General features: G+C 51.2%; 1 pseudogene; it reads right to left on the bottom strand.

The window, feature by feature from the left end:
- Positions 1-4692, bottom strand: part of LOC119280081 — an 8040-nt pseudogene extending 3348 nt beyond the window's left edge.
- Positions 4693-12284: the final 7592 nt, after the last annotated feature.

The following is a 12284-nucleotide window of genomic DNA, read 5'->3' as shown; positions in this document are numbered from 1 at the left end:
GAGAGAGAGAGAGAGAGAGAGAGAGAGATGAGACATACCACCTATTCTGCGGACGGAGCGTGTGAGCCGGGAAGGAATGAGGTGAACGAGAGAAAACCACCAGGGTTGACCTTGCTAATCTCGGTGGCCATCCCGGTGCGCACGACGAGGCAGACGGCGCTGCCATTGACGACGGTGGTGCCCGCGAACACCATGCACTCCTTGGCCTGGATGTCAGCGTCCTCGGCCGGCACGGCATGCGTAGTCTTGTTGACGGAGTTGGTCTCACCCTTGAGCGACCCCTGCTCGACACGGAGCATGGAGGAGATGAGCCTGAGGACGCGCATGTCGGCGGGCACCATGTCCCAGATGCGGAGTTGCACAACATCCCCGGGGACGAGCTCGCGGACAGGGAGGGCGGGCGCCCACTCGCCGTCGCGCCGCATGGCAGCGTGGTCGGACTGGATCTGGTGCAGCATCTCGAGCGCCTTCTCAGCGTTGGTCTCCTGCCAGACGCCGACGGCGGCATTGACGACGAGGATGAGAAAGATGATGAGCGGCTCGACGAAGGCCGGGGGCCGCGGCGATGGAGATGGCGCGCTCCGCCTGGATCTCCTCCTACGCTCCGACTCAGGGTGGACACGGTCCGGGCCGGTCCGGTCCCGGTCCGAGCCGTCGTTTGGACCGGCCGCCGGCGGTCCGGTCCGGACCGGACCGAGCAGGGCAGCGGTCTTGATTCCACGGACCGGACCGGCAGGCGTGAAGCTCGGTGCGGACCGGCGGTCCTCACGGTCCCGGTGACGTCCAGTCACTGCCATGTGGGCCCAAGGTGTCGGAGAGGTCGTTGGAGCAGCAGCACGGTGGCCGGAGCTGGAGAAGACACACCTGAGGCGCGGCGGCGCGAGGGAGAGGCACGGGACAGAGAGGGCGTCGCACGGCCGCGCGACGGCGCGGGGGAGAGGGCGAGCGGCGGCGCGAGGTAGAGACGCGGTGGCGCGAGGTAGAGGCACGGTGCCGGGGAGAGGGAGGCAACGCAGGGGAGAAAGGAAGCAGCCCGTGCGGCGCCATGAGCATGGACGAGGACGGCGGCTAGGTCACGCACGCACGCACGCACCATGTATATGTATTGGGCTCTCCATATTAGCTCTAATTGGGCTGGGCCTTCGGTCCTCCGAGCCGGACCGGGCTTTTGTCGGACCGGACCGACCGAATTTCGGGCTCCTTTTCACGGACCGGACCGGCCATGTTTTTTAGCGAGCCAGGACCGTACCGTCCGGTCCATAACGGGCCGCGAGCCGGGCCGAAAGCCCGCTCGCCACGTCCACCCTGAGCTCCGACCATGGACGCGCCCTCTGCGGGGTCGGAGCAGGAGGGCTCGGGAGCCGACGACGCGCCCTGAGACACGAGCGGCAACGACGTCGACGGCACGATGGCAGGGGGGTGTGCGGGCGGCTTGGAGAGGAGATCGGGCGAGGGAGAGGGGGGGGGGCGAATGGGAGGACGAAGAGGCCGCTGTCCTCATCTCATCCACCGACGGGCCAACCAGCGACGGCCACGCATGAGGCCTGGATGTGAAAAGACCAAACTACCCTCGGCGGAGGCAAGATATTACGTGCGGTGGCGCGGGATATTTACCCGCCAGTGCGCGCGATGGGACGAACAGGCCACACCCGCAGCCACGGTCACTGACAAATGCGGCCCACCCGTGAGCGGCCCCATAGGTCAACGAGTCTAGGTCGAACAGGCGAAGTAAGCGGCAGCACGTGGAGGCAGTAACTATTCATTGCTACAGGGCCTTTTTTGATCCGGCGGCCCAGATCGTCCAGAGGCTTGATCCGACGGCTAGAATCGCATCAGGAAAACGAGATGGAGGGCCAGAATTGCCAGAGCTCTGAGAGCGCCCGGAAGTGACTGCATCCCTTATTTCTTGATGCATTCCCAAGAAATACTCTCCCCAAGAAGTACTACCTTTATTTCTTTCCCTCATTTGTTTAGATTATAATGTGCATTAAATTTTGGATGCGGATAACCACCACACATGTAGGTGTTAAGGGGTCTGGCCATACATTTTGTATGGTGTCTAAGCGAACCAGCCCACATGTCTATGTGTGGGCAAAACATGTAATGCCCACACACCTTTTTTTTGCCTTGCGGTCCCTCCCGCACGCCTACGTGTGGCAAAATCGATAACGCCCTCACGCACGTACTCACGGCCCCACACGCTCCGCGTGACAGTCATCACGCGTCCCCGCAGTTGCCATAGTCCGGACCCTCTTCCATGTTCGTTTAGCTGCAGTTGCCATGTTGCTGAACTACAGTTGCCATGGTTGCTCAATTGCAGTTTCCATCTCAGGTCAAGTGCCAGATGCCATTTTTGGACAACTGCAGTTGTTGCCATGTATGGTCTGATCTACTATAGTTGCCATGATTTGAAGAACTTTAGGAGTTGCCACCTACTAACACTAGGCAGTTATCATGTAGCACTACAAAAAAGGCATGGCAAAAAAACATGTTCGGGTAAAGACGGAGTTGCCATCTGTGCTTACAGGCAACTAGGGCAGTTGCCATGTACCCCGCATAACACATGGCAACTCGAGGTAAAAAAGAGAGAGTTGCCATCGGCTTACAAGAACGTTAGGGCAGTTGCCATGTATGCTGCAACACACATGGCAACTGACAGTTTTGGGCATGGGAGAATATACAGGCATGTGGGCGAACTGATAAATGCCCACACACCAGCCCTTCTGCATGCGTGAAAACTGGCGTGTGGGCGAACTGCTAAACGCCCACACCCCAGCCACTCCGCGTGGTGAAACGGGCGTGTGGGTGACCGGATGAATGCCCATACACCAGCCCAGTCCTACATGGCATAAAAAATCTGCTAGAACGCGCCAGGATTCATGCAGAAGTGGTTGGACGAGAATCCATGCATGTGGGCGAGTTGCCAGACGCCCACATGTGTGGGCATTAGTCTTTCCGTAAACTTTTCGCATGCAAGATCTAAAAGAAAACTAACCATATAACATTCCTACTCATTCAGTGTATCACGACATGCATCCTTCGTAATTAACGGAGATTAAAACATGATATGCATTTCTTCTACACCTTAGTATGCGCCTCCCTGCCTCCGGGATGCTGTCATGCACCGCTTGGTTGTTGTAGTGTCGCGTTGATGAGCGTTTTGGTAGACATCCTAATTGTCTTTCTCATTGCAACGCACAGGCATATGTACTAGTCATTACATAAAGCCCGTCCGTAAAAAAGACTGGGTGACCCTTGATTAGATGGTTGGGTAGTCATTCTGTTGTTGTAATAATTACACTTACTTTTCAAATTACCACAGTCACATGCGGGTATCCGATACAGCACTCGATCCATCGTTTGTTGCTCGGTATCCGCATCATGGACCTAGGGGAGCAGTGCCGGCCTTCTCGGGCCACCGGAGCCAAGGGGAGTAGGGGACGGACACAAGGCACCATCGACATGTACTGCATGGGGCGAGGCGCCAGCGCCTTCTTTGTCTCCGTCATCCTTTTCACCACCCCAGGAAACACTACCCCGGTTTCCTCCCAGTCCACGCATGCCGCCGCCTCCAGCAGACCACGCCATCACACCCTGTACCACTGCAATGAGAACTGCTTCGTACCTCGAGCAACACAGGGCACATTGCCTACCTCCAGCAATGAGACACCACCTCGACCATATTCCGTATTGTCACCCTCTCGCAGCTGGCTGGCTTGCATAGGCACTGCTCACAACTGAAAGTTATTTACGACCTAGCAGCCAAGCGATGATTATGCCCGGAAAATAAAGGGCAGCGCTCTGCGCTGGCGCGCCGGCCGAAATTTCGGCCAGTCGCACTGCCCCCGTCCGATTAAGGCTCTATTAGCTTATCCTCGTCGTTCAGATCTTATCCTCATCCCATATGGGATGGTCGCCGCACAGACTAGTAGCCCCACGCGCTCACCATCATCGCTCCCTCCCCGTCTCCTACGGGGACGCGGCAACGCCCCCTTCGCCAGCGCTCAACACCTCGCCGCCCTCCACACTCGCTGCCGATGGCCGAAAAAAAGAACAACGCCCCCTCCCATGCACCCCAGCATTAGCTTCCAAGCACTGGTTGGAGCAACCGTCGTGAAGGCCGCAGCTCGCCGTTGCCGGTTGTGGCTGGATCCAGCTCCACCAGCGACTGCAACTCGCCGGATGCCGGTTGCAACTCTCTATCCCTCGTCGTGGAAGCATACTTCATCACCATTCACGGCTCCCTGGCTCGCCGTAGAAGTATCCTTCCTCATCGGTTCCAGCACTGCGTTGCCGGTAGTAGCAAAACGGCACGCCAGTTGCAGCTCTCTGATCCTCGCCGTGGAAACATCCTTCATCGCCGGTTGTGGCTCTCAGGCTCGCAGTGGAAGCATCCTTTCTCATCGGTTCCAGCACTCTGCATTGCCGGTAGTAGAAAAACGACATGCCGGTTGAAGCTCTCCACAACACTGATTCCACCATGCCCACATCGCTGCTTGTAGCATATGTCACCGCCGGTTGCAGCTCCCCACACTGCCGATTCCAGCATTCTGGGTCGTCGTTGGTAGTATCTCGCCTTTCTGCTAGTAGTTGTGCGCCCCACCACTCGTAGCAGTGCTGCTGGCCGGTTGCAGCTCGCTCGCATGCTGGTTCCAGCACCTGACGCAGCCCGTAACAACACCGGTCTTCCATGGCCGTGCCACCGGGGCTTGCCAGTTTCAAGTGCACGGTTGAGCCGGTGGCAGCACTGGAGCTTGCCGGTTCCAGCTATTCCTGGCCACGGTTGCAGCTTTCTCGTGGCTGGTTGCAGCTCGACATGTCGGCGGCCATGTCTCGCTTCCGTCGTGGCTCTGTAGCACGGCCGTTGGGCGGCTGTAGCATATAAAATGGCCGGTTGTAGCTCGGCCTGTCGGAGGCCTGGGACAGAGGAGGGCGACGACCGCGGGCACGGCGTCGTCGTAGCTCGTAACTGCAGACAGTAGGCGCCGATGAGTCGCTGCGCCATGGCGCCAGGAGATGGTAGTGCTGGAGGGGCTTGCGCTGGAGATAGCAAATGGGGGATTCGAGTGAGGATAAGGGAAGAAGATGCGGGTGTGGGCGGTGTGTGGGTCCACCCTAGCCACGCGTTTTGATCGCATGCATTTAGGTGGCTCGGTGCGGACGCTGGGATAGCCGGGCTGGACCGGCGGAAGTTTCGGCCGGTGCGCCGGTCCGAAACGTTTACCAAAATAAATACAACTTGATACCCTAATTTTGCTGCAGCCCGGTCAAGTACAAGTGTATACGTTTACAGCCAGACAATAAGTCCAAAAATCAAATCGGGGCCTGAGATAAATTTAGGCCCAGCAGCAGGCCTTCCCAAGGGTTTAGAAGGCTCACCAAGTACCCGACGACTGGAAGGAGCCCGACGGAAGGGATATACGTCCCTGGATCATCTTGGTCATGTAGAACACATCTCTCCTTATAAAACCCTAGTTTCCACCGTGTATATAAGGGGAGGCTAGGGGGCTCTCATTAGAACTCAACTCTTGGTAGAACTCCACACAATCCCTTGTAATCCCTTGTACGAGGTATACCCATCATGAATGACAACAACAAGAAGGATGTAGGGCATTACTCATCACCGGAGGCCCGAACCTGGGTAAAACCACCGTGTATATAAGGGGAGGCTAGGGGGCTCTCATTAGAACTCAACTCTTGGTAGAACTCCACACAATCCCTTGTAATCCCTTGTACGAGGTATACCCACCATGAATGACAACAACAAGAAGGATGTAGGGCATTACTCATCACCGGAGGCCCGAACCTGGGTAAAACCACCGTGTGCCCTCCGATCTAAGACTTCTAGCCATGCTAGTAACTCTACCGAGGGTACTAAAGGATTTTTTTCATCGTCACTATTCTCTCTGTGTGTACTAGCAAACATATTAGTCCCTCACTGTCTCTATCCAACAATCTCCAAAACTTTCGGGGAACTCAATTGTACCCACACATACAAACCAGATTTAGCAAGCCTGGAAGGAACATGGGTAAGAAGGGTAAGAAGGATAAAAGGCCAAAACCTAGCAGAGTAGGAGTTTTACATAAGAATATCATTTTTGTTTAATTAATCACTGAACTAAAACAAAAAAATTGCTGGACCTAGATAGAAATATTTTTCATGACTGCAAGTAATTAATAAATAAATATTAAACCAAAAATTAGTGCAATGCATATTAATGGGGATGTAGCTGAATTGGTAGAGCGCTAATCTATGTTGTATAGAGGCATGGGGATCGATACCTCACATCTCCATTAGGTATTTTATTTATCGCTTTTTCTTTTCCTGCAAAAATTAGTTGGCAAGAAAGGACACTAGGTGACGCTGCATTGACTGCTGATTGCGTCGTCAATTGGGCTGGAAGTTGGATGCTCAAGGATGGATAATTGGATAGATAGGAGAAGCTCCAGCGTTAATTTAAGCGATGTCATCGTTTGCTTTGTACTCAATCTTTTTTTTATGGGAACTTTGTACCGAACTTTTTTTATGGGAGCCTTTGTACCCAGCCTGATCTTGTGTGATCACTGATCAGTTGACAACTAAAATGATCTTGTGTGATCGATAGTAGCGAGCACACTAATTGACTTAGTTGTTCCCTTCGCTGGCTGAACTAGCCATGTGTCATCATGTCTCGGCTGACTGTTTTGTTTGTTATAGGAAGAAACTAGTTTAAATACAGCCTGCTCAACGGCATGGTGCATATATAGCTTTCTCGCCTGCATGAAAACAAACTCACGTTTTTCTTGGGATATATTTACGACCAATATTTTTCTTGATTGCAGTCAGTTAGTTAATATTATTGGCTTGAATTAATGCAGTGCTCAATTGGTAGAGCGCTAATCAATGCGGAATAGAGGCATGGGGTTCGATTGCTCGCATCTCCAAATTGATTTTTATCGCTGTTTTCCCCCCTTTTTGAGGTGGTGTCGCTGTTTTTTCCTGCTAAATTTAATTATCCGTCAACAAGAAGAAAGGCTACGCGATTGAGCATGGGCTGATTCGTCGGCCCATGATTCGGCAGCATCGCCAATTAAAGTGAGACTGTCAGCAAGTGGACCTGCGGCCTTTTGTCATTCCAGTTTTTTTTCTTTTTATTTTTGCTAGGCCTAAAGGTTCTGTCCAAGAGTCAATAGTAGCAGCAGTGACCTGATAGCTTCGCTCAAAAAAGAGAGAGAGCAGTGAACTGATAGTACCAAAACTTTCCCCTCCTACAGTAACTTGAGCAACGACTTGGGCAATTTGCCCGCGACAGGCGTCATGCCGCTTTCTCTTTCTCGTTATTCTGTCTTCTGTTCCATTTTTTTATAAGGATGGATTTTATTAACTCAAGATGAAGCATCAAAAGGATACAAACACTATGAGCACAAACCCGGCATCTGCATAGCTAGGATACACACAGCCAACGCACACACACAACAAGCTACAGAATAGCAAAGTCATATCAGACCAAAGCTATGCCTAAGCGAGAGAAAAAAAACTCGAAGCGATCAATCCATCATTGACAAACTACAGCTATGGCCATATCCGCACTAACAACATAATAACACCACAAATACAATGAGGTTCTTAACAGCAACACCTTCAGGAAGGTAGCAACGCTCAAACGTCGCCATCACCGGATTCAACCACCAAAGGTCAGAATCTACGTTTTCACCTTGAAGAATTAGATGGAGCATATCCGAGCAATGCCTTCAACAAGGTGACGATGCAACAACATCGCCATTGCCAAGTATAACCAACATGGTTAGACCTAGATTTTCACCCCGAAGCTCGTCTAAGTCAATCATGTGTTATTGCCACCACTTTTTCACTTTCTCAGCAGCAACATGCTTTGGCAAAGAAACCAAATGCCACCGCCGCACAACCATATCCTCTGCATCAAGCCGTTGTTTGTAGATTGCGTCACACCACCGAAGGAAGCCACCGATGAGGAACCCTCGAGAACTCTTTTGATGAGAACCACAATTCGTTGTGGTTTTGCTGCCACTATCCAGACTAATCTCCATTGCCGATAAGTCACTGGAGATGGAGCACACAGACACATCCATCGCAGCACAACTGCACAACCATGGAGTCTTCCAAATAGACTGCGCAGAAGCCACTAGCCTTCATTGTCGGCCCGGTCCATGGCTGCCGGATCTCCGACTTGCCCCGATCCGATCTGGACAATAAAAAGCAGGGACACCGGCGAGAGGACAATCAGCAAGAGTTGATCTGAGGGAGCACCGCTCTCGCCAACCCAATCCGTTCTGGACTATGGGACGCAAGAGACGATGGGCTCCATGAAATAGCAGGATAGCCAGGCATTGTGGCGGTTCTTGAATCCCTGTTCAATGGAACTGGCTGAAGTGGGCGTCAAGTCCATTAGGGGCCAATCCTGGCAGTTGCAGATCAGACCGGAGCATGCTGCTGGGATCTGCCGCGAGGGCACGCCCCAACCAAGTCAGCAACGTGAGCCAGCAATCCATTGCCAACCTGGGCCTTCAGACACCGCCGACCCTCGCTGCTGGACGCCGGCGAGCGCCACAACCCCGTCATCCTGCAGATCTGATCGCCGCGGCCGCGGCCACCGCACGCCTGGGAAGAGGAGGGACACCTCAGGGGAGTGCCCCTCCGCCGCTGTCCCTGACCCGGGGGCTTCGCTGGCAGGCCCTCAGGCGGCGGCGACACGAGGAGATCGGGTATGGTTTCTAGTGGCAGCGCTAACTATGGATGCATACGGCCTTTTAAATATGAGTACTCGGATTTTTAATCTCGGTTATGCACTAAGCCCGGCCCTCAATAAATGAGTGAGTACCAGGAAAGCCCGGTCCTCAAGAATAATAGGAACCTAAAAATTCACCTCGGTGAGGATTTGAACCTAGGTGTTGGGTTTGTACATCCACTCCCCCAACCAGTTGAGCTAGGCTCACTCCCCCTGTCTTCTATTCCATATCCTTCCCTGATCTTAGTTTCTAGCTTCCTCCATGCTCTCTCTGGTTCCCACTTCTCCGCCACTCAAGCTTTCTAGTCTCCCTTCCTCATTCAATGTCTTTCTTTCCAAAAATAAATAAAGTCAATACCTAGTTCCTTTACTTTTCGCCGAGGTATTTCAAATCATGTGCCAAGTGCCCTAGGTGAGGATACGGGAACAGAGGATCACAGGTGGGAGGGCGAACGCATAAGATTAATTGAAATTAGATTAATCCATCTCAAAGTTGTATTATAAATGGTTGTGAAACTTGAACCAAAGTACAGTTTAGGGTTGTAAAGTGAACCCTAAGACAAATTTAGGCTGTAGTATAAACTCTCTATATAGAAAGACAAATTGTCTAAAAGCTTGAGCTATTTTGAAGGTATGTGTCGGAATCATGACGATGTTTTCATAGTGTTTTAGAATTACTAGCAATGTGCTCGTGTGTTGCAACGGATCCGAAGTAAAATAATACATGTTCACAAAACTGAAAGAAGACCACTCTAGTTTTGGTGTGTACATGTAAATAACTAAAAATATATTCGGTTTCATTCAAAATGTATTCCTGGCGGCTCTTTTGATGAGCTGAGCGAGGGATGTGGCTGTTAGTACTTAGGGGTTTTCTGCAAATTGGTGTAGTGAAGCGGGGTCTTGTTGCAAAAATGCCAAAACTTATCTCACAATCGTTAGATGCAGATCTGATGGTCAGAATTGACGAAAGGCAGGCACATCATCATCACCAACCGAGTCTTTTATACCCCCTCCGTCCCTAAATATAAGTATTTCTAGAGATTCTAATATGGACTACATACGGAGCAAAATGAGTGAATCTATGCTCTAAATATGTCTATATACATCCGTATGTAGATTGTATATATTGGAATCTCTACAAAGACTCATATTTAGGAATAGAGTGAGTAGAAGTAGAGAAGTAATTGTTTTAGATTAGGCTATCAATACATTGTGTATGTAAATGTTGTCACCCTCTGCTCTAGGGTCCAGTCCTGCCAGGATGTAAATTGTGAGCTTGTGGCATCCTCTAAAAACGAATGCTCAGTACGTACCTTCAAGATAAGGTGGTGTGCTTCGATCGATATTCAAGATGAATGTTAGTTGAGGCGACAAGTACTATTGTGAAGAGGTGAGGAGGTCCAGCCGGTACCTCTCATGCAAGCATAGTACTCGCTCCGTTCCTAATTATAAGTCTTTGGAAAGATTTCAGTATGGACCATATACGAAGCAAAATGAGTGAATCTACACATAAAATACATTTATATACATTTATATGTGGTTCATACGTATGTGGTCCATAGTGAAATACCTACAAAGACATATATTTAGGAACCGAGGGAGTACAAAACAAAATGGAGTACTAAACGCCTTGTCCGCTGGCACAACCTCCATGGATTTCATCGCCAAGTATATTTTGTCTCACAAATTTTGCTCCGCCGGCAGGCAGCAGCAGACCAGCTCTCTCTTAGCTAATGGAGTGGGACAAATCTTTTATCTCCACTTACCCAAAAGGACACCATTAAGCTTAGATGTTTCAGCCACTCACTTGTTTTGGAAGCACAGGCTTTGATATTTCAGCCGCTCAATTGAATCACACAAACTAAGCAAGGAGAAGTAATAATAAGAAGCAATATAACTTGTAGAAGTGAGAGCTATCCATTTCTTGAGCTGGTTCGTAGTGCAGGGTATCTCTTACTGGTTAGCCTGCTACCCACAAATCATAATCCATGGCTGAGATGGTCAAGTCGGTCATTGTTGGGGAAGCAGTTAGCCGGATTATTTCGGGTATTGCCCCCACCAGCAAAGACGAGGACAAAAGCATCAGGAGGTGGTGGGCTAGAGAGGCTGGAGATGGCGCGCATCAAAATGGAGGCCACACTCCAAACGTCCAACAAGTGGCAGATCACCGACACGTCGCTCCTCCGTTGGCGAAAGAAGCTCAAGCGCACTGCCCAGGACTGCGACGACGTAGCGCGCAGATGCAGGCAACTTTCTCGGGAAGAAGACGAGGCGGAGCAGGTGGTAAGGAAATCCTCATTTCCTAGACGGATGGCTCATCCGACCAAGGTGTTCATCTCCTCTTTCGTTGGCCGCGACAATGATGATCGCTCTGCGGGGAGTACCACCGCCGCTGTTGTTCACTAGTAGAAAAGGGGGCATCAGTCCCGGTTTGTAAGGCCCTTTAGTCCCGGTTTTTGAACCGGGACTAAAGGGCCGTTACTAATGCCTCTCACCTTTAGTCCCGGTTCAAACTGGAACCGGGACTAAAAGTCGTGGCCACGTGGAGCTCCACCTTTGGTCCCAATTGATGTTCCTGGTAGGGGTGGGCATAAAAAACCGAGCACCGAAAACCGTACCGAATAAACCGGTACCGAACCCGAATTCACCGAAACCGAATACTTCGGTCTGCACTTCGGTTGGCAGTCTTGGGAAACCGAAGTTTCTTCGGTGATTTCGGTTGTGTGCCTCTGGTACCCGAACTACCGAATACACCGAAATAGTACTATGCTTTTTTTAGGTAACGATGTACTACTCTACAGTTTTTTGAGAATATACGTGGAGAGAGAGAGAGGCCCAACTGCATTTAAAAACTTCACAGCCCCACAGCCCAATCCGCTCTGTTGTTTTGACCTCGAGTAGTCCACTACGATAAAACAATCCTCCATATCCCTGTCGCACCGTACCGCAGCACCGCTATTCCCGTCCATCCTTATCTCTCGCAGTAACCCTCGCCGCCCCTTCTCGCTGATTCGTAGTCGCAGCCCCATCTCGCCAGTTCAACGCGGCCACGAGTGGCACCCATAGCTGGACCAGAAGGACGTCCGGGTGGATCAAGGTTCAAGGAGCCAGACGCGCTTGATGACAGGCATGCTCTCCCTACTTTCTTGTGCCATCTCCTCTCTCTCTCCAAGCAAGGTTCGATCTATGGTGGCGACGGGAGAGGGAGAGGTGAAGCAACGACTTCTGGGAGGACACAAAGTATCGAATTTTTGCATGCAGATCAGTTCATCTCGGTCTTAACCGAGGACCGAACCGATGTTACCTTGGACCGAAGTCTCGGTTGTTGTTTTTGGAAGAAACCGTTCGGTCTGCAATTTCAGAAAATCGAATTTCTCAATTACCCGAAGCACCGAACCGATCGGTTCGGGGGAACCGAATGCCCAGCCCTAGTTCCCGGTTGGTAACACCAACCGGGACAAAAGGAAATTTTATGATTTTTTTTTGATTTTTTTTTTGAATTGTTTAACCTCTAATCTCTAATCACCACCCCTCATCACT

The sequence above is a fragment of the Triticum dicoccoides genome, chromosome 3B (assembly GCF_002162155.2).
Source record: "Triticum dicoccoides isolate Atlit2015 ecotype Zavitan chromosome 3B, WEW_v2.0, whole genome shotgun sequence".
In the NCBI taxonomy this organism is placed as follows: domain Eukaryota; kingdom Viridiplantae; phylum Streptophyta; class Magnoliopsida; order Poales; family Poaceae; genus Triticum; species Triticum dicoccoides.
Note: the sequence above shows the minus strand (reverse complement) of the source record. Positions and strands in the feature narration are given on the sequence as shown.